Below are 20,909 nucleotides of genomic sequence, written 5' to 3' on the forward strand. Positions count from 1 at the left end.
GGGTCTTATAGTAATTTTTGCTCCAAAAGATGTATTAGAGCTGATTGTCCAGCTAGGTCTTATTTTGGGGGAAACACGGTATATAGTATATACGCATATATACAAGGTGTGATCAAAGAATATGGTGAATGTTTAAATTAAAAAAAAAATTTATTACAGTACAAGACACATTGCCATTAATTCCCCTCAGAATACACCCCTCACTTCAAACACACGTATCCCATCATTCTTGCCACTTTCTGAAGCAGTTCAGGAAGTCCTCTTTCGTGAGTGTCTTTAGTTGCGCTGTCGTGACTGCCTCCATGTCCTGAATTAGCAGGGTGCCAGATCCGGTGAATAAGGTGGATGAGGATACACCGTAATGTTTTTATTTTATAGAAACTGCTGTACCAGAAGTGATGTGTGACACGGAGCATTGTCATGATGGAGGATGATTTACGGCACACTTTAAAACACATCTTCTCTCGGGGCAGCCGAATGGCTCAGTTGGTTAGAGTGCGAGCTCTGAACAACAGGGTTGCCGGTTCGATTCCCACATGGGCCAATGAGCTGCGCCCTCCACAACTAGATTGAAGACAATGAGATGCCGCTGAGCTTCCGGAGGGGCAGCCAGACAGCTCAGTTGGTTAGAGCGCGAGCTCTCAACAAGGTTGCCAGTTCAATTCCTGCATGGGATGGTGGGCTGTGACCCTGCAACTAAAGACTGAAAACGGCAACTGGACCTAGAGCTGACCTGCACCCTCCACAACTAGATTGAAGGACGAGTTGGAGCTGATGGGCCCTGGAGAACCACATTGTTCCCCAGTATTCCCCAATTAAAAAAAAACAAAACAAAAACACACACACCTTCTCTCAACCATAGCTCACACCCGACTGACAACACCAAACAAGTTGAAACTTGTCACACAGTTACTAAGTTTCCACGCACCGCTTCCCATATTGAAGACCCCTGCCTTTCCATTGGATGGCACTCGGCAGCAGCATTCACCGTATTTTGTGATCACAACGGAAAGGCTCCGTGTCACACTTTGCTTCTGGTACAACAATTTCTGTCAAATAAAAACATTACGATGTGTCCTCATCCATCTTATTTACCAGATCTGGCACCAAAGGACTTCTGTTCTGGCTCTTCCCCAAAGTCAAAATGATTCAGGACATCAAGGTAGCCATGACAACACAACTGAAGACACTCACGACAGAGGACTTCCAGAACTGCTTCAGAAAGTGGCAAAAACGATGGGATAAGTGTGATCAAAGCAAGGGGGAGTATTTTGAGGGTGATTAATGGCAATGTGTCTTTCACTGTATTAACTTTTTTATTTAAACATTCACCATATTTTGTGATCACACCTTGTGTGTGTGTATACACACACAGGCACACATACACATACATATATACACATAAATATATTTCTTTACCTCGTTTAATCTTATTATAGATCTTTTCACTAACTGATGGCATGTATGTGTGCGTGTGTATATGCCATCAGTTACGTGGTGTGTGTGTGTGTGTGTGTGTGTGCCATCAATTAATGAAAAGCGCTATAATAAAATTAAACAAAGTCAAGAGAAGGGAGGTGATTTCCTGAGTGTGGTCTGTAAGGCCTTCCTGATAAGCTGATGTTTTAGGTGAGACCTGAGTGAAGTGAGGAGCAGGACATGCAATGATGTGGAGACAGAGTGAGCCCAACGAAGAGTGACAATGACCTAGCCTGGGGAAAAGTGGTGACAGCAGTAAAAGGTTAGAACCCAGACGGATTCTGAAGACAGACCTCTAAGCATTGGATGGATGGATAGAAGAGAGGAAGAAAGGAAGAAAAGAAGGGGAGGGTGGCAGAGAAGGAGGGAAAGAATTCAAGATGTGTGCAGGTTTTTGTCTTGAGCAATTGGGTGAGTTGGGGTCCCAGGGCCTGTGACACCTCTCTGACACCCACGAGTCAATGTACACAGAGCTACCGCTCCTGGGGGTGATGTAGTGACACAAATTGAGGGCCATCGGTGTGTGCATGCTTTACCAGGCAGGGGACTGAATGAGCTCACCTGGGCATGGGTATCAAAGGGATGAAGAACAAGAGGGCAGAGGATGGGCGTGCGGCCGTCCGGCGTGTAGCCACACAGAAGGAAGGCGCTGCCGGTGCATAGGAATCAACCTGGAGAGTGTGGTTTCTGGAAACCAGGGGGACACAGCAGGATGGTTGCGCCCTGCTGAGCCAGCACTGGGGTCAGACACACGGCGGGAGGGGACTGGGCCCCGCATTCCCGCCAGCCCACCAGCAGCTCAGGGATGGGCGCACAAGAGCAAAAACTGGACTCAGCCAAAGCTGGGTTTTGCTGGGTGATTATGAAGGGAGGAGGACAGACCACATTCCAGAAGGAAGGAGAGTGAGCACATAGGGTGGCAGTGAACACTAATACGGAAGCAGGGCTGTGGGTGCCAGTGGGAACGACTTACTTCTCAAGACCAGCTGCAAAAGGATGAGTCGCACCGGAGGGAGGGTGGTGATCAACGTGGGTGCTGGATGCCTGGGTGTCCAAATAATCGGGGGTCATCCCAGGGACGGGCAGTTGAAGGAAGATAGAAGGCAAGATCACTGGAGAGGAGGAGAAGGAAGAAACTGCAGGATCCTAGTTTTGGACTGAACTACGCAGATGTAGAAATGGTGAACTCAGGAACAGGGAGGACAGCAGTGTATTGGCTGGTCCAACCTTCAGTGACGGTGGAGGAGGGGCCTGCAGAAGACCCAAAGAAGGAGTAGGGATAGGAACGTCTGACGGCTCATTCCAAGGGGGCAGGGCATGTTTGGGGAGGAAGAAGGAGCAATGGTCGGGAAGTAACAATGAGAAGCGAAGAGAGTATCAACCCCACACTGATAAAACATTTTCTAAAGGTGACAGTCACTGACCTCAGCCCGGTGGCAAGTGTGGTATTAGACAAAGCACAGGCACTGCACGAGAGCTGCCTCACAGAGGAGGACACAGGTTAAACCCTTGTCCACGGTCAGGTTGCTAGTGAGGCAGCTCTCGTAAGCCCAGGGAAAGCTCTTGCACAAACCCTCTACCCCACGGTGTCTTCCATGTAGATATCTCAAAATACTTCTAATGAGTGTCTGCAAACAACTGGAGAAAGCCGAGACCTTCAATAAGTCGGGTGGGGACAAAAGTTGCACGGGGGGAAAAATCAGGCTTGTTTCCAAACAATGCCTAAAGGTAAAACTACAACTTTACTAGAAAAAAACATGACAAAATTATTTATAACTCAGGAGGAAGGCCTCTCAAAACAGGTCTTGAAAATAAAGAAGTCATGAAGATTTAACTACACAAAAATTGGATTTCTATATGGAAAAAAACCCATAAGCCAAGTAAAAAGTGACTAAATTGGGAACAATTATCCTCATTATATGTAATAAAGAATCACTATTCCTAATTGACAATGAAAAACACAATAGAAACACTGCAGTAGAAAACAGAGAGTTCACAAAAAGAGAATTATCAATAGTTTGAAAAGACGCTGGATCTTACTTCTAATTAAAGAAGTGGAGTAAAAAGTTCCCATATTTCACCAATCAGATCAGCAAAATAATGGAAACCAGTTAGAAAATTACTTGGAAATAGAGAAAAGTATAATATACATACCTTTGACCCACATATGCCACCCTGAGTATTTATTTTATGGCTAGACTGGCAAAAACATGTAATAGGTATGTAAAAACATATTCTTGGTAGCATTTTTTGCAAGAGCGAATACTGGAAAGCTACTTACATGCCATCAAGAGGGACAAGTTGAATAAATACTATGGTGTCGTCCACGTAAGTGAAGAATGAGCTAGACCTGCAGGTGAGGGTATAAAGAGATGTCTAGCACATAACTGCAAATAAGGCAGCGTACAAAACAATTTATATCATCCAATCTGTGAACACAAATTTAAGTAAATCACTCACACACCTGATTTTTCTAGAACGTAAGAAAAAAAGAAAAAAAACCTGTTGATAATCACTTTAGACGGAAAGGAATTTTACTCTTCATTTTATTTTTTATTGAACTTGTTTTCTTTACCTTCTGCATTTATAACTCTAAATTTTCAGAGCTAAAGGTTTTTTTTTTCTTTTTAAGGAGGGCACAGCTTACAGTGGCCCGTGTGGAGATGGAACCAGCAACCTTGGTGTTATTAGCACCGTACTCTAATTAACTGAGCTGACCGGTCACCAAAGATTTTTGATGTAGTATATTACCCATAAGATAATACGCACTGAGAGAAAGAATTATTTTTCGTTGGCCTCACAAAATATCACATAAGTGCCACACGTTGCAAACTCTGAATTAAAATCCCACCAAAAGACCCATTACTTCGCACCCTCGGTTTCCTGACGCAAATCCTTACAGCGGGTCCCGCTGTGACACCGACCCAGAGATTAGTAGTGGAAGCTCTTTCTTCTTCTGCTTGTCCCTCTCTTTCCTTTCCGTAATGAATGGACGTTTAGACTTGGTGCCAAGTAGTCGTCAGCACAGACTCCTGCTCCCAAAGAGAAAGCCTCCCACTTACCCACAATTCCTTACACACACATACACAAAAGGAGTCCAAAGGCAATCTCTCTGCTTCTCCCCAGTCTTTCAACTTCTAGGTCAAGAACTGTCATTCAGCTACGGCTGAACTTGTAAGTTACTATTTCAAAACCATGCATATGATAGCTCTGTGCATATCTACTTATGTGACTCTGACACGGGGAAGTTTTCGCATGTGTGATTTGTTTGACTTTAAGATGAATAGAGATCTTGTCCGGCCGCAATAAAGCGACCTCTGTTTACAGACATTGTATACTAATGGTTTGCACTCTGGGAGACAGAAGCCTCTGCAGGCATCCCTTCAGAGTTGTCCTGCAGTTAGTTATTTCACATTTGTCTTCTCTGGGGGAAAATAAAACACATTCTTCAGTAATGGAGTTATTGGTCAAATTGTAGCTAAGGAACAAATTCATTGGCTTATTGACTATCAATTAATTAAATGAGTTTTTCATTCTCTTGTGATAAAAGGCATTTGGCTAATTCCACCATCATTCCTGAATCTAAGAAATGACTCACAAAAAGGAAGCTCTTAGTCTTAACCCTGCTCGCAAAGAACCAACTGATTTACCCGATGATACCAAATTAGGCACAAAAGAAGCAGTTTGTTACAGGACAGGCATTACCCCAGGAAAAAAATAGTTTATTTAGAATGGTGACATAAAACACACCCCAACTTTAAAGAACTTAGAAAACAATTCCTTTAACTATTTTTTGACTATGTCGTTTTGAAAAGGAATAACGTAGATTTGTATGTGCTGATAGGGAAAAGCTCCAATCTAAGTAGAAAAAGGCAATATGCAGCGGTCTCCATTAAAAAAGGGAGGTGAGGGGGACCCACTTCCTGCAAGTGTCTGCAAGTGTCAGTAAGAAGCCAGTAGTAGATGCCACCTGATTGCAAGACTAAAGGCCTGTGCAAGAGGGAGAACTGCTTTGCATTGTAACAGTGTTTGCACTCTTAAATGTTTGAATTTTCAGTACGCTATTTTTTATTGAGATGCAATTCCCACTACACAAAATTAACCATTTTAAAGTTACCAATTCCGTGGCACCCAGTATATTCACCATGTTGTACAAGCAGCACCTCTAACTATTCCCAAACATTTCCAAACATTTCCATCGCCCCAAAATAAAGCTCATTAGCCAATAAGCAGTTATTCTCCACTCCCCTCTGCCCAGTCCCTGGGAACCAACACTCTGCTTTCGATCTGTACGGTTTTACCTATTCTGGATATTTCATATAAATGACATAATACAGTAAGTGACCTTTTGTGTCTGGCTTCTTCTGTACTTGATTTTTTTACAACTAAAATGTAAATAAAATATTTCCAGGAAAAATTCCATCCAAGTCATGCATTAAATTTTTTTTTCAAAAATATGTGAATGCCTAATATCTATAAATCAATTACGAGGTTGGACAATTAAGTTCATGAACTCATCCTAGAAAAAGTGCTACATAGCTCATTGCTGAATATCACTACAGTCACCTTCAAAGTTTAATCCTCAGAGGAACCCAGAAAAAGAAGTAACCCTACTACTCTATTCACTTTTTCCACCAGGAAAATGGGAAGGTTTGCAGAGAGGTTAAAGGTCTTTGCAGAAGACCTTTAAATGGAACCTGACGTCCGGAGCAGGACTGTAATCCCCTGTCCCTGTGGTTTCCGGGCACTCAGCTCAAGTTGTGACCACAACCACGAGGCTATGGATGAGGTGACTTGGACGCTGTGGAGCCACGTCACAGTTCTGACACGGACTGTCATTGCTCAGATTGGCAGGGGTGTGACAGAAAGGCAAGCATGAATGAGGACCCATTCAGGAAAAACGCTGCTGTTTGCTTTGCGTTGTTCCGTTTAGTATTAACAGGAGGGCTTTCTCTGTGTGTCACTCATTTCTCTCCAAGCCCCATGCTGCAAAATGCCCACTTGAGATACAGGGTTAATTTATGTATGTGTTGTGTGTGAAATAATAAAATTTGTGTGTGTCGGTCGTCAGAATTTACAATTCAAATGTTTTAATTGAAATCATTTATTTCACAAAATGAAATATAACCACAATTTAAAAAATCAAACATAGAAAAAGTCACAATCCTTATGAGTTATGATTCCTTTCCTCAGCATATTTTCCATGTTTGTACACAAACTGCGCACGCATTTCGGTCTCATACCTGTTTTCACTTAATGATATATTGTAAACATGTCCCCATGTCCACAATCTCCAAAAATTGTACCTAATTACAGCATACTATTAACTTAACCATATTTAGATGGTTTCCATTTGAGGGTATGATTGTTTTAAAAAAAACAATGAAGAGGAGCATTTGTGCATAGAGCATTTTTTTCCTCTACATTTAGCATCATTTCCTTGAGCTAGATTCCCAAAGTACAACTGTCCGAAATAATCACACAGTTGCAAATAAAAATCATACATTTATCCTGAAGCCATCCCTTCCCCCAGTCTCGGCCTAGAAATTCATCCCTCCTGCTGAGGTCACATGATTTATACATAAACGCTTCCTGCTCTGAAGCAGTGCCCACTTCATCAGATTAGCATGTGTTCCTTGTAGCTAATTTCACTTAGAAAAAAAATTTTGAAATGATAACAATTTCATGTTTACCAAGAAAATCTTTATGTGACGACCAGCGTATTTATTTTCCCATGATGGTACACAGTGTAAACTAGACTGATTTCTAGATAAACAGTATGGGGTAGATAGCATAGAGTCCATACAAGGGAAGATCCAAATATTATCTACACTAAAGTCATACAAACTACGCTTGCAGCTTCCAGGTGATTACTTTTATTAGCAGCTCAGCTAAGAGTTTTTGCCATTTGGGGTCAGTTTATGGATGCCAGTGGTTTTAAAAACAATCCATATGGTGGTATTTCAGGCAAAATCCTTTTTTGTTGTTGTTTTTCTTCTTTTTAGAAGACAGTCTTCTCTTTTCTTAATTATTTTTTTCCATTACAGTTGGCATCCAATATTATATCGGTCACAGGTGGACAGAATAGTGGTTAGACATTTTATTACTTACAAAGTGATCTCCCCCCGATCTTAATGTCCTTTCTATTTTTCAAATTAAGTTCAGTTAATAGTTTGGCATCCTGAAGCTGAACGCACCACCAGGTCCTGTGCTGGGAATTCAAACATGAGTAAGACGTCCGTTTCCTCCAGAAGCCCAGCCTGCCACAGACACATTCACCCCAAAGAAATGCGACAAATAAATGTCGAAGTCCGCGTCTCATCTCTACTGTCAGGGAAAGTTGGAAAGAAGACAGAAGCATGGAGGGCAGTTCTGAATTCGGGGATGTTTTACTGCCAGAGGCCTCTCGGGCATCATGCCAAACACTAAAAAGCACACTCGTTCCAGGTTAAATATAATTTCCATATAGCTGTGCCTTGAGTTCCAGTTGACTAAATGACACTTCTATTTTGTTGACACTAAATGACACGTATTAACGTCAATTCTGGTGTTACTATTTTTTAATACATTGGCGTTTATGCTTGCTTCTAGGATTTTAAAACATTCAATTTTGCAAAGCTGGTAGGCTCTAGGTGCCATGCGTGCCTGCTGGGTCCTGGGAGTAAAACAACGCAGCTCAATCAGTGTCACCCACAAAGTGGTAGCTCAGGGACAGGACGAGGCCTGAAGGCAACACTGTGCAGCTAGGAAAGCAAACGAGGGACACACCGCTGCCAGAAATGTGGGTGCCACCGTGGGGTCAGCTAGAGAAGGCCATGTGCGTGAAGGGCTGAGCAGCTGGGGGACAACACATGCCAGCACTCTAAGACATACGCCAGGCACAGTGGTCAGAAGTCACAAAATCAGGGGCACACAGGAGCTCCTTCTCCCCGCCAACCTCCCTCAAGCATCTACAACGTGGAGGGTGGGTGCACTTGACTCAGGCCCCCAAGGCAGGTGGGGAGAAAGCCAACATTCAGGGGAGAACACAGTGGAAGCTGCGTGAGAGACAGGTGGACTCGGGCAAATTAGGAGGTCCCGGGACAATTAGCCTGACGTGCAGGTGAAAGGCAAAGTCAATGTTAACAGTCAAGGAGTTTTGGAAGGAAAAATGTTAAGTTCATCAAACCCAAGCCCGGCATTTTACACATAAACAAACAAACAAACAATAACCAGTCCAAGGACTTTTGCATCTGAGTTGATACTGAATGAAGCTGAGTCACTTCATCGTTGAGTCCAAACCATTCAGGCTGCAGAGAAGAGTGTGCCCAAGTCAGAGGGGACGTCAACCATCCACACCTGAACTCAAGATATGAAATGCGAACTGTCAAGTGACAGTGAAAACACAGCACAACTCAGGAAGAGACACGCTACTGTGTAGGCCACCACGGCTGTTAGTCCCGAGTCCCAGGCCCGAGGACTTCCTGGAAGGGGACAAAGCCGGTCAAAAGCCTGTTAATCACGAAAGAAACATACTTCTCCAGGTCCCTCCGGATCATCAGGCCAAAGAAATGTGTGAGGCACCTATGTAATTTTAAATTTTCTGGTGTCCACATTAAAAAACTAAAAAGTAAAAAATACGAAAGGGAAATTAATGTTAGCTACGCATTTTATGGAACCCAATATAGCCAAACTAAAATCGTGAACATGTTACCTATGGAAAAGTTCTGACATATTTCACATTGTTTTCCACTCGATTTTGGGTACTGGATGCTTTCTACACTCACAGCCCAGCTCACTTGGGACTGGCCACAGTTCAAGGGCAGTAGCTACTACTGGGACAGCACCCCTCTCGATGACAGCCCGCCCCCCGCCTGTCTGCCTGTGGTTTGTCCCTCCTGTACCAGAGAGAAGTCCTGCCCTCCCCAGATAAACGTGGTCCTTGAGAGAGCAGTCTTATCTGCCATGCCAGCAGGGCACAGCCAAGGGTTCGGAGGAGTGGCCTCCACGAAGCACGAGCAGGAGAGCTGCTCCTTTTGGAAAAAGGCGGGTCCCGCTGCAAGTGGCCAGGGACTGAGAGAAAACAAGGTCACTGCCGAGGAAGCAGGGCTTCAGGCCAAAGGAGAAAGAGTGCTGGGAGCGATTAAAGCATTAACAGATAAGACTGCTGCCCTGGGCACCCCCGCGGCAGGAAGAGCACACTCCTTCAAGACCAACTGAAAACATTTCCTTCTGAGAGGCACTCACGCTAGCACCTTCCTCAGCTCGGTGCCTGGCTTAGGGTGGAGGCTCACAAATACTTAGCAGCACATTAAGAAGCACATATAGTTACAAGAAGTGGAGGACAGCATTAGGAATGGAAGCAGTGGAAATGTAACGGCTGTGTGCCATGTCAGAGGGGGGAGGGGGTTATCACTGGGTGAGGGGTGTAAATGCTGCTTAGTACATTGGTTTGTACACCTGAAACCAATTTAAAAAAAGAAGACGGAGCACGCACCTTAGATTTTGAGCTATTTCACAAACGGGATAAATGGGGAGTAAGCGACACTGCTAGATGAGAAGGGTTTCCTCTGTGTCCCAACTGGTTGCTTTCACTAGAGTAAAACTAGAATTCATACAATTCCAAACGTTTAAGAGAGAACACCTGTCCTGTTGCTTACAGAGCACCATGCCCTGTCTCGTTCTAGACAGACCTTGCCAGCTCCCTCGCCTCCCTCTTTCCATGCCCTCACCCTCACTATGTGTTCCTTACTCTGCCTTTGAACCCTCAGCACCAAAAGGGTTTCGCCAAATGGATGGATAAATGAATAAAAGAAAGAATGAATGCCTGAGATGGTTTCCGGACTTGAATGCCACTGAAGGGAAAAAGATGAAGCTCAACAAATATATATTGCGTACCTACTACGTGCCAGGCACTGTGCCAGCTGGGAAGAGAAGCAGAAATGAACAAGAGAGGACTGTGATTTCCCAGCCCTCACTGAACCAGAAGCTCCAAATGTTCACGTGAGACATAGGTGTGTGCACCACCCGACAAGACACCAAGGACATCTCAGCCAGGTGCAGAGTAGTATGCACCTCGTCCCATAAGGATTCTTGTCTTTCAAAGGGCAGCTGTGAGAAGCAAAGGCCGTTTCTGAAAGTGTGTCTGGCCAGGAACCTGGGCTTTGCCCCAGTCCGCTCAAGGCCGGTCCCCCCAGCTCCTGCAGCCTCACTTCCGAATTTCTCACTCCTGGGAGCTGCCATGGAGCCCAGAACAATGAGACAGGGAAGAGGTAACTGCAGTGCTTTTGGAAAAGCCTGTTCTTTCCTGATAGAAAGGGACAGATGGTGCCGACACCAACTTCCCCCACCTCTCCTGCCACCCTAAACACAGGCGTGACCCGGAGCCCAGTGGGCCTGCTGGACCCTGCAGTGCCCACATGGGAAGGACGGTGGAACAGCACAGGGGAACCTGGGTTCTGCGTGACAGCACCGGGCAGCTGCACCAACACTGGACCCACACCCTTAATCACCTTGTCACTGAGGGAACATACCTGTGTGCTTAGGTCCGTGTTAGTAAGTGTTCCAGTGCCGGCCAAACACACAGTAACATACATGCAAACATGTACTAGCTGACACTGGCAGGTGTATGCTATGGGCTGAACTGTGTCCCCCAAAAGACACGAACCCCTAACACCCTGTATCTGTGAATGTGACCTTACCAGCGTTTTTGCAAGTGATCAATAGAGGCGGCCCAACTCCAATATGACAGGTGACTAACCATTTTTGCCATCGGATTTTCACAACAAAAACCCACAGACCAGGTGGCTTATAAACAACAGACATTATGGGAAGTTTTGGAAGCTGGGACGTCCAAGATCCAGGCACTGCCAGATTCAGCGACTGGTGAGAACCTGCTCCCTGGGTCACACACAGCCCTCTTTTCACTGTGTCCCCACATGGCAGAGGGGTGAGGGAGCTCTGGGGGTCTCTTTTATAAAGGCACGGATCCCATGCATGAGAGCCCCGCCCTCAAGCCCCTCCCAAAGACCCCACTTCCTCCTGCCATCACACTGGGGGTTAGTGCCAACATGTGACCTTGGGGGTCTGCAGCATTGTCCTGTGCCTCAGGTCAAGAGGGTCGGTGGAAGCCGTCACTGAGCAGGCTAGGGGAGGGGACAACAGACACTGAAGCAGAGGCAGTTCCCCAGGGCCCAGGAGCTCATGGCATAAAGAGGACTTTCTGCTTCCTTCGCTAACATATCCGGCCCCCGCAACCAGCAGACTGGTTCAGCTCTCAAGGCTTGTGGTTAGTGCTTCATTGAGACCCAGAGAAGAAAGAAGGTACTGTGATCTCAGCCGAAGGCCAGCTCTGTGTCATCCCCACCAGGGACCAGGGCTGCTTTGGCCCTGCAGAGTGATTAGGAAGAAACATACAAAGTTTTAACCAACAAATTCAGAGCCTCGGATGCCAGCTCTAAAAGTCTTCTGGAAGCTCCTTTTATTCCATTGTCCCAGACTGTGACACACCAGTGCCCCCACTCCCACAAAGTGCTGGCACTCGGGGGCCATCAGGAAAAATTAACTTCTGGGACTTCCGTTTCCCTCCTATTCTCAGTCACGTAACAACTGGCCCCAGGGTCTGCAAGCCTTCCCACTTCTGAGATGAGGCTTCTCCTGGAACCATTCACTCCCTACGTGATACTTTTGGCACCAGAGACCAAAGGAGAGCGCAAGGCCCTGAGAAACGGGTTCCAGAGACCAGACCCCGCAGAATATACGATTGGTCTGTGGGTCCTAGAGTGTCTCCAGCGCTGCTGTTATTCAATTGCTACAGTGAGAACCACAAGCTCGACGGCCAGCACTGCGTTTCCCTGGCAAATATTCTTCCCAGGAAGTCTGGCAGCCCTTTGCCCACAGCACCCAGCATCCTAAGGCTCATGGTGCCCCGCCCCCTCCTGCTGTGGGCCCGGCCACCAGCGCGGACTCCACGACACCCTCAGGAGCAAACCCCGTGCACCCAAATCTCTGGCCCCTGAGCCCCAGCAGGAGTGCCCTCCTCCCTGCTGTCCCGTCTTCAAAGTCGGCCCGCTCGCACTCCAGTTTCCACCAGTCACTTCCTCCCCAGAGCTCCGCCAACACACACAGATGGCCCTTGTGTGCCACTGTCCCTCAATACGTGTGCCTCGCTGGACAGGGAGCACCCCAGGGCGAGGTCCACACGCCCTGCCTCATCCTCCCCGCGTCACAGTGGGCCCCACGCCGCAGGACGACCTCCGGCCAGCTCACGCGGGCCCACCGTCTGTGACAGTGCAATGGGCATCGTCTGCTATCTACACAGTCTCGGGACCCGGGACGGCGGGGCCTCCCTCCCTGCATCCCAGGCCAGGGCCGCACGCTGCACGCTCCACGCCGGTCGTCTTCAGCCTCCAGCTCCGAGCTGACAGTTCCCCTCACCACGCGGTCAGCATCTCACAATCCTGCGGCCTGACCTCCCAGCACGAAGACGGAATATAAACTCTAATCCCACTTCCTCACTGAAAGTCTGCCCGAGCTCTCCCTCTTGAACCAGCTTCTTCTACCTTGTGTTCAATCACTGAACAAAAGCACCTTTAGAAAGAAAGAGCATGACAGGCACGGAGGGAATGCGGAAGTGCACAATTCTAGGGCTTATCATGTAGTAGAGGAAATCAGACAGTTACATAAATCGCTAAAATTAGAGTTTTAAGTGCAATTGCGGGGTTTGAAAACAAAGTTGCCATGGAAGCACCTGGTAGGCAGAACGTTTCCACCAGCAGATGGGAGAAAGACAAGTCCCGGACTTGGAAGGGCAGGGGCCCAGCCTAAGCCTCGGTCTGCCTTCTCTCACCCGCAAGACGCCAGTACTGGATGAGGCAGCCTCCACGGCTCCCACACTGATGTGTCCACAGTGCTAAGAAAAAGGTCACACGTGTGCTGAGTGAGCCTTTAGGGTCATCAGTGGACATGGTGGGACAGCGTTCCAGGGCATGAGTGTGGCGGCTGTTGAGAGATGAGTGCTAGAAAGACAAGGTGGAACCAAGTGGTGACAAATCTCTAAATCTCAATCAACGGGCACACTGGTGACTTCACAAGCAACGGGACCTACTAAAGGTGTCCCAGCAGGAAGGTGACAAGGGGTCATGCAGAGAATAATGAGGGATACCAGTGGGATCAACACAAAGCATCCCAAAAAGTCAAACATTCTCTGCACTGATTCTGCTTCAGAACACCGGTGGAAGACAATGTTCTACCTTGAGAGGGAAGAGGTCTCCTGACACAGCGGTCACTTCCCATCCCCCAGCTGGGGGAGGGTGACAGCCTCTCTGACCAGCAGGCAGGCTACCCTGTCTTCCGGGGACAGCACTGGGGAGGGGGTGGCAGGGGCTGGCATGTGGTGCCACCATGGAATGCCAGAGACCAGGCAGACAAGCAAGCAACAGAGGACAGGTGGGGCTCATGGTGCCCCGCCCCCTCCTGCTGTGGGCCCGGCCACCAGCGCGGGGAGGACCATATACCATCCCGTGACTGGCCAGGTACCACGTGCGCTGGATGCGGGAGACCATAAAGGGACAGCTCCATCGCTGTCTGCATGGCTAACAGGAGGTCAGTGGCGTGGGAGAAGCACTCTCCTGTTGTCTGATGTGGCCTGCAAAGCCCACCTCCCTCCAGATAACCTTAAAACGCAGCCACCCCCAACGCTGAACTTGCCATGTTCCAAAGGACTGCTCGAAAACCAGCCCCCTGGAAGCCTAAAAAAACATCCCAGGAAAACCCTGTTGTAAGAGGCGTTCCGAGGGCAGAGACAAACCCTGTTTAACCAACAACCCGACAGAAACACTCAATATCCACTGTCCAGACCTGGAACCCTCCCCTCCGCTCCCAGGTCTGCGCTCCGTCCTGGCCCCCGAGCCAGCCTGCACCGCCACAGCCTGAGCGTGGGTGCAAGTCCAGCTCAGAGGTTCTCAGCCGCAGCCACAGGCGGCTGTCAGCCTGGGGAACCATGGCAGCCTCGTTCAGGTGACTCTGGAGACAGAAGACACACACACAGTCCTGGGTTGTAAAAACGATGGTTGCTGCCTGTGGTTCCTCTCCTCTGCCCTGAACCCTCTCTACCAAGCAGAATTTGGGGGTGAAAAGGGAAGTGAAGGGACCGAGGCTCCAAAGCTAATCAAAACCCCACACTGGGGAGACCCTTCCAGAAGACACCAGAAAGGAAAGCAACTGGTTATACCCAGGAGTCTTGGTGGGAACAGGGTTAGAGACAGCAGCCCACCTGCGAACAAGACACTGGCCAAGAGAGTGCCCGCTAGCTCAGCGCTCAGCCCCGCCATGCTGGCTGTAAGTTTCCTGCCTGCCCCGGGCTGTTTCTTGCTGCTCCCAGGTCCCGAATCTGACCTTGACCCTCCAGTTAGTCTCGCTAACTGGTACTCATCCTGCAACTCCCAGCCAGAGTCCCTGCTGCCATTGCTGCAGGGGGCGAGCCCACTCCTCCCCACACGGGCTGGAGGAGCGGCCCCTCCCACACCCCACTGCCCTCTGCACACCAACTCCACGGCTAGAACATTCTGTGAAGGAGCTGGTTCCCACCCCCCCAGACTGCAGCCTCCTCCTCAAGTTCACGGAGTATAATCTTTTCTGCAAAACTCTGAGTTCCACATTTACCATGTGTGTAGCCTTGGCTGGCCAGCCAGGCTGCGCTTCACCTCCCCTCTGTAAGATGGGGACGGTGGCAGTGCCTGTCCCACGGGGCTGTGTGAGAGTCGGATCCACAGCCTGGCACTTCCTCCCAGCACCTGGAGATGGGAAATGCCAAATGCATATTAACTGCCATCTCCTCACTCCAGGGCCGAACACGAGGGGACTGTCGGTAGGGGTGACACATTTCTCCATGCTTTCTTTTCTCCAATGCATCCAGCTCGTCATCTTGCTCTTGAGAGTAGGTGTCTATAAGGTCATTCCAGAAACACATCCCAATTCAGGTTTCAGATTCTAGGAACCAAGGACGATGGCGACTGATGGCCAACAAAGCACCCTCGCCAAAGCCCTCGCTCAACCTAGCATCCTTGACAAGAGGCGTTCCTGCAAACATCCTGACCTGGGAAGCAGCTGGTGAGCAGTCCTGCCCTACTGACTCTCCTCCTGAAGACCTCTAACACGACACATTTTTATTTCTGGACCTTGGAAGTCATTTAGGCTGACACCTTAGTTTTACAGTCGAAGGAACTGGGGCTGTGCAGGGAGGTTACGACACTTGCCCATGGTCACATAGCTGGGTCACAGTTGTCCACGCTCTGTCCTTAAGCCCTGATCCCAGCAGGTATGTGAACAGTTGCTTCAATTTAATTTCTTCATCTAATTAAGAAAAGGTATTCATGTGTGTCGGTAATGCAGACACAGAGAATGGCGGAGGCTGGTTCCAGAAATGACCACCTCAAATGACTCTTCGAGTCTTAAAGAAAGTCATCTTCAGTGTCCTTGGACGGCCAAGGTAGGAAGTCACCCAGAGTGAATATGGAGGCTTAACTCCTTAGAAGCACTCCACTCTGTTCGCCGCTCTGGGTGGCCTCTGCTGTCCCACACCCCAGGAATCCAGGGGAGTCCTTCCTTGGCCAGGTGCCCTGGAAGAGTCTGAGGGCTCACCGGCATCCTGAGTGGCCCCAGACCCCCAGGCAGCTGACACATCTCCACCCTCTCTAGCTCAAGTTCACGGCAGCAGGGCTGGTGCCGGGCCAGAGCAGCCACAGCTCTGTGTGTGGCTGGAGTCCCTGACCTCTCCTCTGAGTCCACAGTGTCCTCACGGTCAGTGGGGGGCTGACTTAGGAATCTGCAATGACCATCTTGCTCTGATTTCCAGGCTAGGAGGGCAGGCCTCCTCCTGAGTCTACCACAAATAGAAAGGCTCCCAAGAGGAGGAAAATCGGAACAAAAGAAGGCAGCGGGGCCAAATTATGAACCACAGTGGAAAAAACAGGCAACGTGGCTCCCAGCGTCTAGCCCTGCAGAGTGGCACGTTCCCCGCTGGACGTCAGCAGCATCACCTAAACAGTGTGTGAGGTCCCGTCCAAGTCTCCAACCACAAGAGCAGGCCTGGATGCAGGGATCACACACGTCCAGCCCAGACGCTCAGCACATTTCATAAAGCACATGAATCTGAACCGGGCCTGTTTTCTGCCCCCCACCCAGGCCGCCTCATTCATTCGCTGGCTGCAGTTCTGCCTCAGCATTTGGGTTCACCCTTCACTGGCTCCCTTTCCAAGACTACAGTGACATTAGATTCGGGCCCTTTAAACACCTAAACTTCCAAACGCCAATTGTGCTGAATCTGGGTATTTTCCATGCCATTAAAGTTAGGTTATTTGCATCCAATTTTCTCATGAAGACTTCAATCTATGCCGGACCCACTGATGAGCAGTACAGGTGTAGGGGTCTGAGTATAAAGCTCACACAGGTGAGGGGTTTGATCCTAAAGCTCACACTACAGGTGGGGGGTCTGATCCTAAAGCTCACTCAGCACACTCCCCCTTCCCTCAATGCCACCTTAGTCTCTCTAAAGCAGGGCTCAGTTCACTCACTCTCCTCCAAACATCAGTGGCCCCCCACTGCTTCAGGATCAAAACCAAAGTTAGCCTGGGACACAAAGATTTCATGATTTGTCCCCATCTGACCTCTCTACTCAATCCCTTTTGCACTCTTTAACAAATAATACAAAAAATTAAAAATGCAGTGCAAAACTGCAGAAGACCAGGTCCCTATTATCAGTACTGGGGAAGGAAATGCAATGCAGAGCACTTGGGCAGGGCTCCCCTGGGAAAGTTGCCCAGCAGGCCCCTTTGTGTTCCCTCCCCCCTTCCTCTGCTGGGCAGTTCCCTCCGCCAGGGGCCCTTCCTACCACCTAGCACCTACCCCACCTTCAAGCTTCCCCTCCCTCACAAAGCAACCCCGACCTTCCTTTCTCCCCTGGGAACTCCCACAGCTCCCACAGGCGTGGGCACCACCTCACTTTCTGCTTTGCACTTACAAACACATGTCACCTGCTGGTGAACCTCTCCCAGGAAGGCAGCCCCTGGCCAGTCACTGGACATGTCCTTATTAGATCCCCAGACCCCTCTCCCACGAACGGGCTTCCTTCCCAGAACTGTTTTAAGCAAGATATGGGGCCTCTTTCTAGTGCAGGGACCCAACCCCCTCCTCCCAGGGCAGCAGCAGCCACTCAGGACAGTCCCCTGGGACTAACTCCCCGTCTCATCTGCCTTGCACCTGACACAAGGAGAGCGCGGGGATATTTGTTGTTGGAGGGACATTTTTTAGTTTCTTATCTTTTTTTTTAATTCACTGGAGGGTGGGGGGAGCCAGGCAGAGAGAGAACACACACTTTGAGAATGACCATCTGAGACCCATCTATGTCAATCGTTAGGGTACAAGAAGTAACCTCTTCCTCCCTATGACCCAGAGCCACCGGCTTACACCAGGGACCGGAGCTGGACGCCCAGGACCATGCAGGGCGGTTGGGCGGCCAGTGTTGCGGGATAGAGTGGGGAGATCCGCAGGGAGCACCACACGCGCCCCTCGGCTGGGGAAGGCAAGGCGAGAGGCCAGCAGGGGCCACGGTCACCTGGGCGCTGGGAGGAGCCAAGCGGAGGACACCTGGGACCCCGGCGCTCCCGCCAGGCTGACCTTCCCGCCGCCTCCCGCTGCCCCGGCGGTTCGCCCTTCCCAGACTTCGGGTCCGCGGCCTGCTAGCGGTCCCCACACAGGAGCGGCCCCAGCCCGCCGCCTGGCCCGCGGGACCCGCCGGAGCACCAGGGACGCGGCGCTGCAGACCCGCGCCCGGGCCAAGGAGGTGGGACCCGAGGTCCCCACCTGAGGCCACCGAGGAGCAGGCCAGGGCCAGGGTGGCGCCTTCAGCATGGGCAGCGGGTCCCCACAGCACACCCCGATCCGCGCGCCCGGGACCCGGGTGGGCCGGCGCGGGGCGAACCCGAGGCTGGCGCCCCATGGCCACATCCCTCCCTCCCCCTCGACTGCGTCCCGCTCCCGAGATGCGGACACAAAGGGGACGCGCGTCACCCACCTAGTCCCGCGCGATCAGGGCTCTGGGGGCCGCCGCTCCTGCTCGGCTGCGGGCCGAGCTCCGAGCTCCGCGCGATGTCGGGTATCCGGGCCAGGTCTCGGCGCCGGGTGTCCGCCGCCCCGCACCCCGCTAGGAGCCGCCCTTTATTCCCTGCCCGCCCTCCAGCCGGGGCGCACAGCCGGCGGGGGAAAGAGGGCGGCGGCGCCGAGCGGCACAAAGACGCGGGGCGCGGAGGCTCGGCCCAGCTCCCGCGCAGCGCGCAGCGCCCCCTGCTGCCAGCCCGCGCCGCGCCGCGCCGCCCCCCTCGGGCCACGCAGGCGGGGAGGGTCACCCGGAGCACCAGGAGATGACCCGCAGCCACCGAGATGAAAACGAGCTTCCTTGCCTGGTGGCCGCCAGATAACGGTACCCCTATGCCAGCAGTCTGGGGGATAATGTCAGCAAGCTAGGAAAGAAACGGGTGACCCAATCAAAGCTCGTCGCCACGTGATAGAAAGAGCATTGTGCTGGCGGCCGGGACCAGGGTTCAGGTCCTACTGGGTTACACACTAGACAAACAGCTCTCCACCGGGCTCCCCTGCACGTCAGCTTGATGCCCTGTCATACGAGGACGTCGCCATGAAGGCAGAGGCCCTTTCTATGCCAGCGTCACATGAATTGTCTTTCCATCCCACTGCCTGCTTGTTTTGAGCCATAGAGAAGAGGGGGCAATATGATTGGCCCTTCAGTTTTGTGGGTACCAGACATCCAGGCATGGCAAGTCACTTCCTGTTCTTAGGGTTCTGGTTTGTGAGAGTGGAAGAAGGTCTTTGAAGGTAGAATTCCTGTGAGATTTATTTTGCCACTCCCTTCAGTAGATACAAGTTACAACACAGGCGCTTATGCTGTGGCAAGTTCACGAACTGAATTGTCCGGCGGCCCCGTGTGTCTGTCAGGCACTCACCGCAACAAAATCTGCTGGTGTGTATGAAGGAATGCCTCCTTCAGTGCATGGCTTTTTGCTCCAGAATTCCGGGAAAACACAGCCTACCATCCTCCTTCCTTTACACCATCCCCGCGCCCGCCCCTTACCCCTCCACCCCTCAGTGTCTGCTCTGAGTTCTAATGCCATCACCCATCAGCCTGTGACGTTTAGCAGGTTACTTAACTTCATGCTTCAATTGTTTTTTACCTCGAAGGCGCAGGTAGTAATAGTGTCTGTGTTACAGAGATCTTGGAAGGGATTAAGTAAGTCAAATATGCATAAAGCATCGTTAACATAACTGGCAAATTATAAGGACTCCGTGGTCTTTAACCACCATTTGTCTCATTTCTCCCAAAACAATTAAACTGCAAGATTCTTCACTATGGTGACACTGCATAATTTGTCTTCCTCTGCTTGATGCATACACATCTTTAAAAAACAAACAAAAAAACTGTCTCATCTGCTTTAAGAAGTCATTCTAGTGAATATCGCCCGCCCTCCAAGATACCAAGGAGCATTTGCTTTCTGATGCCACTGTTGAATTCTTTGTAGAAATGGCATTCAAGAAACAGGGACCAGGAGAAGAATCCTAACAACATTTGGGTACTCCAGCCTCTCACTAGAAGCTGATAACGGATCTGCATGAGGTCTGAGCCTCACAGAAAATCTACTCACCTTCCTTGCTCTAGCTGTGGTACCAGGAAGTACTGCCATGATACAACTTGTGAACAGATGATCAAACAAATGAGTAAATGGAGAGCTAGAATCTGTGACGAGCAGGTCCACTGAGATGCAGACATTTCTGTAAGAAAGGGGCAGAGAAATCGAGTGGTAGAACCAGCTGGGGCTGGCACGGGAGGGCTGAGGTGCAAACCAACCTCTTCCCCAACAGAGTAATAGAGACTTGTAAGTACTTATGTGTGTGATGTGTGACTTCATCCCCATGTTTGTTTGTTTGTCTTTGTTATTGCGACTGTTGTTGGGGAGACGGGGAAAGAGGGCGTCATCATGGATAATACAATTTGGAAGGAGCCATAAACTGCATCGCAAGTGCATCTCTTGTCTATGACGTCCTCCCAATCTATCACTACTCTCTCCATCCCCAGATCTCTGGACTTGTGTAATATTTAGTTGGTTTCTATATTGATCATTGATCGCATCTGTCACACTTCATGTTTTGGGTATTTACTCTCTGATTCTTAGATCTCAAGATTCAGTAGAACAGTGAAGTCATTTTTCTGCGTAGTTCCCCACAGGGCCTTGAGCATACTAAGGGCTCCATAAATAAACAGTGAAATCATCTGCTCTGTTTCTGAGCAACTGACTCTGTCTCTCTAACAAGGAGACGCCTGTGTCTCTCAAGGTCATTGCACTCATCACTGCCTGGTTTTCAGTCCAACTCCCTACACAGGTCAT

At 49.7% G+C, this 20,909-nt stretch overlaps 1 protein-coding gene across 1 annotated transcript in view; it reads right to left on the reverse strand.

Annotated features, from left to right (window-relative positions):
- RNF144A (ring finger protein 144A) overlaps nt 1-18,768 on the reverse strand; it is a 96,565-nt gene extending 77,797 nt beyond the window's left edge. Inside the window, exon 1 of the mRNA XM_033124657.1 lies at nt 18,530-18,768. The gene's annotated coding sequence lies outside the window, so the exon portion shown is untranslated. The remainder of the gene's footprint in view (nt 1-18,529) is intronic.
- Nucleotides 18,769-20,909: the final 2,141 nt, after the last annotated feature.

This window comes from Rhinolophus ferrumequinum, chromosome 13 (assembly GCF_004115265.2).
Source record: "Rhinolophus ferrumequinum isolate MPI-CBG mRhiFer1 chromosome 13, mRhiFer1_v1.p, whole genome shotgun sequence".
Taxonomy (NCBI): domain Eukaryota; kingdom Metazoa; phylum Chordata; class Mammalia; order Chiroptera; family Rhinolophidae; genus Rhinolophus; species Rhinolophus ferrumequinum.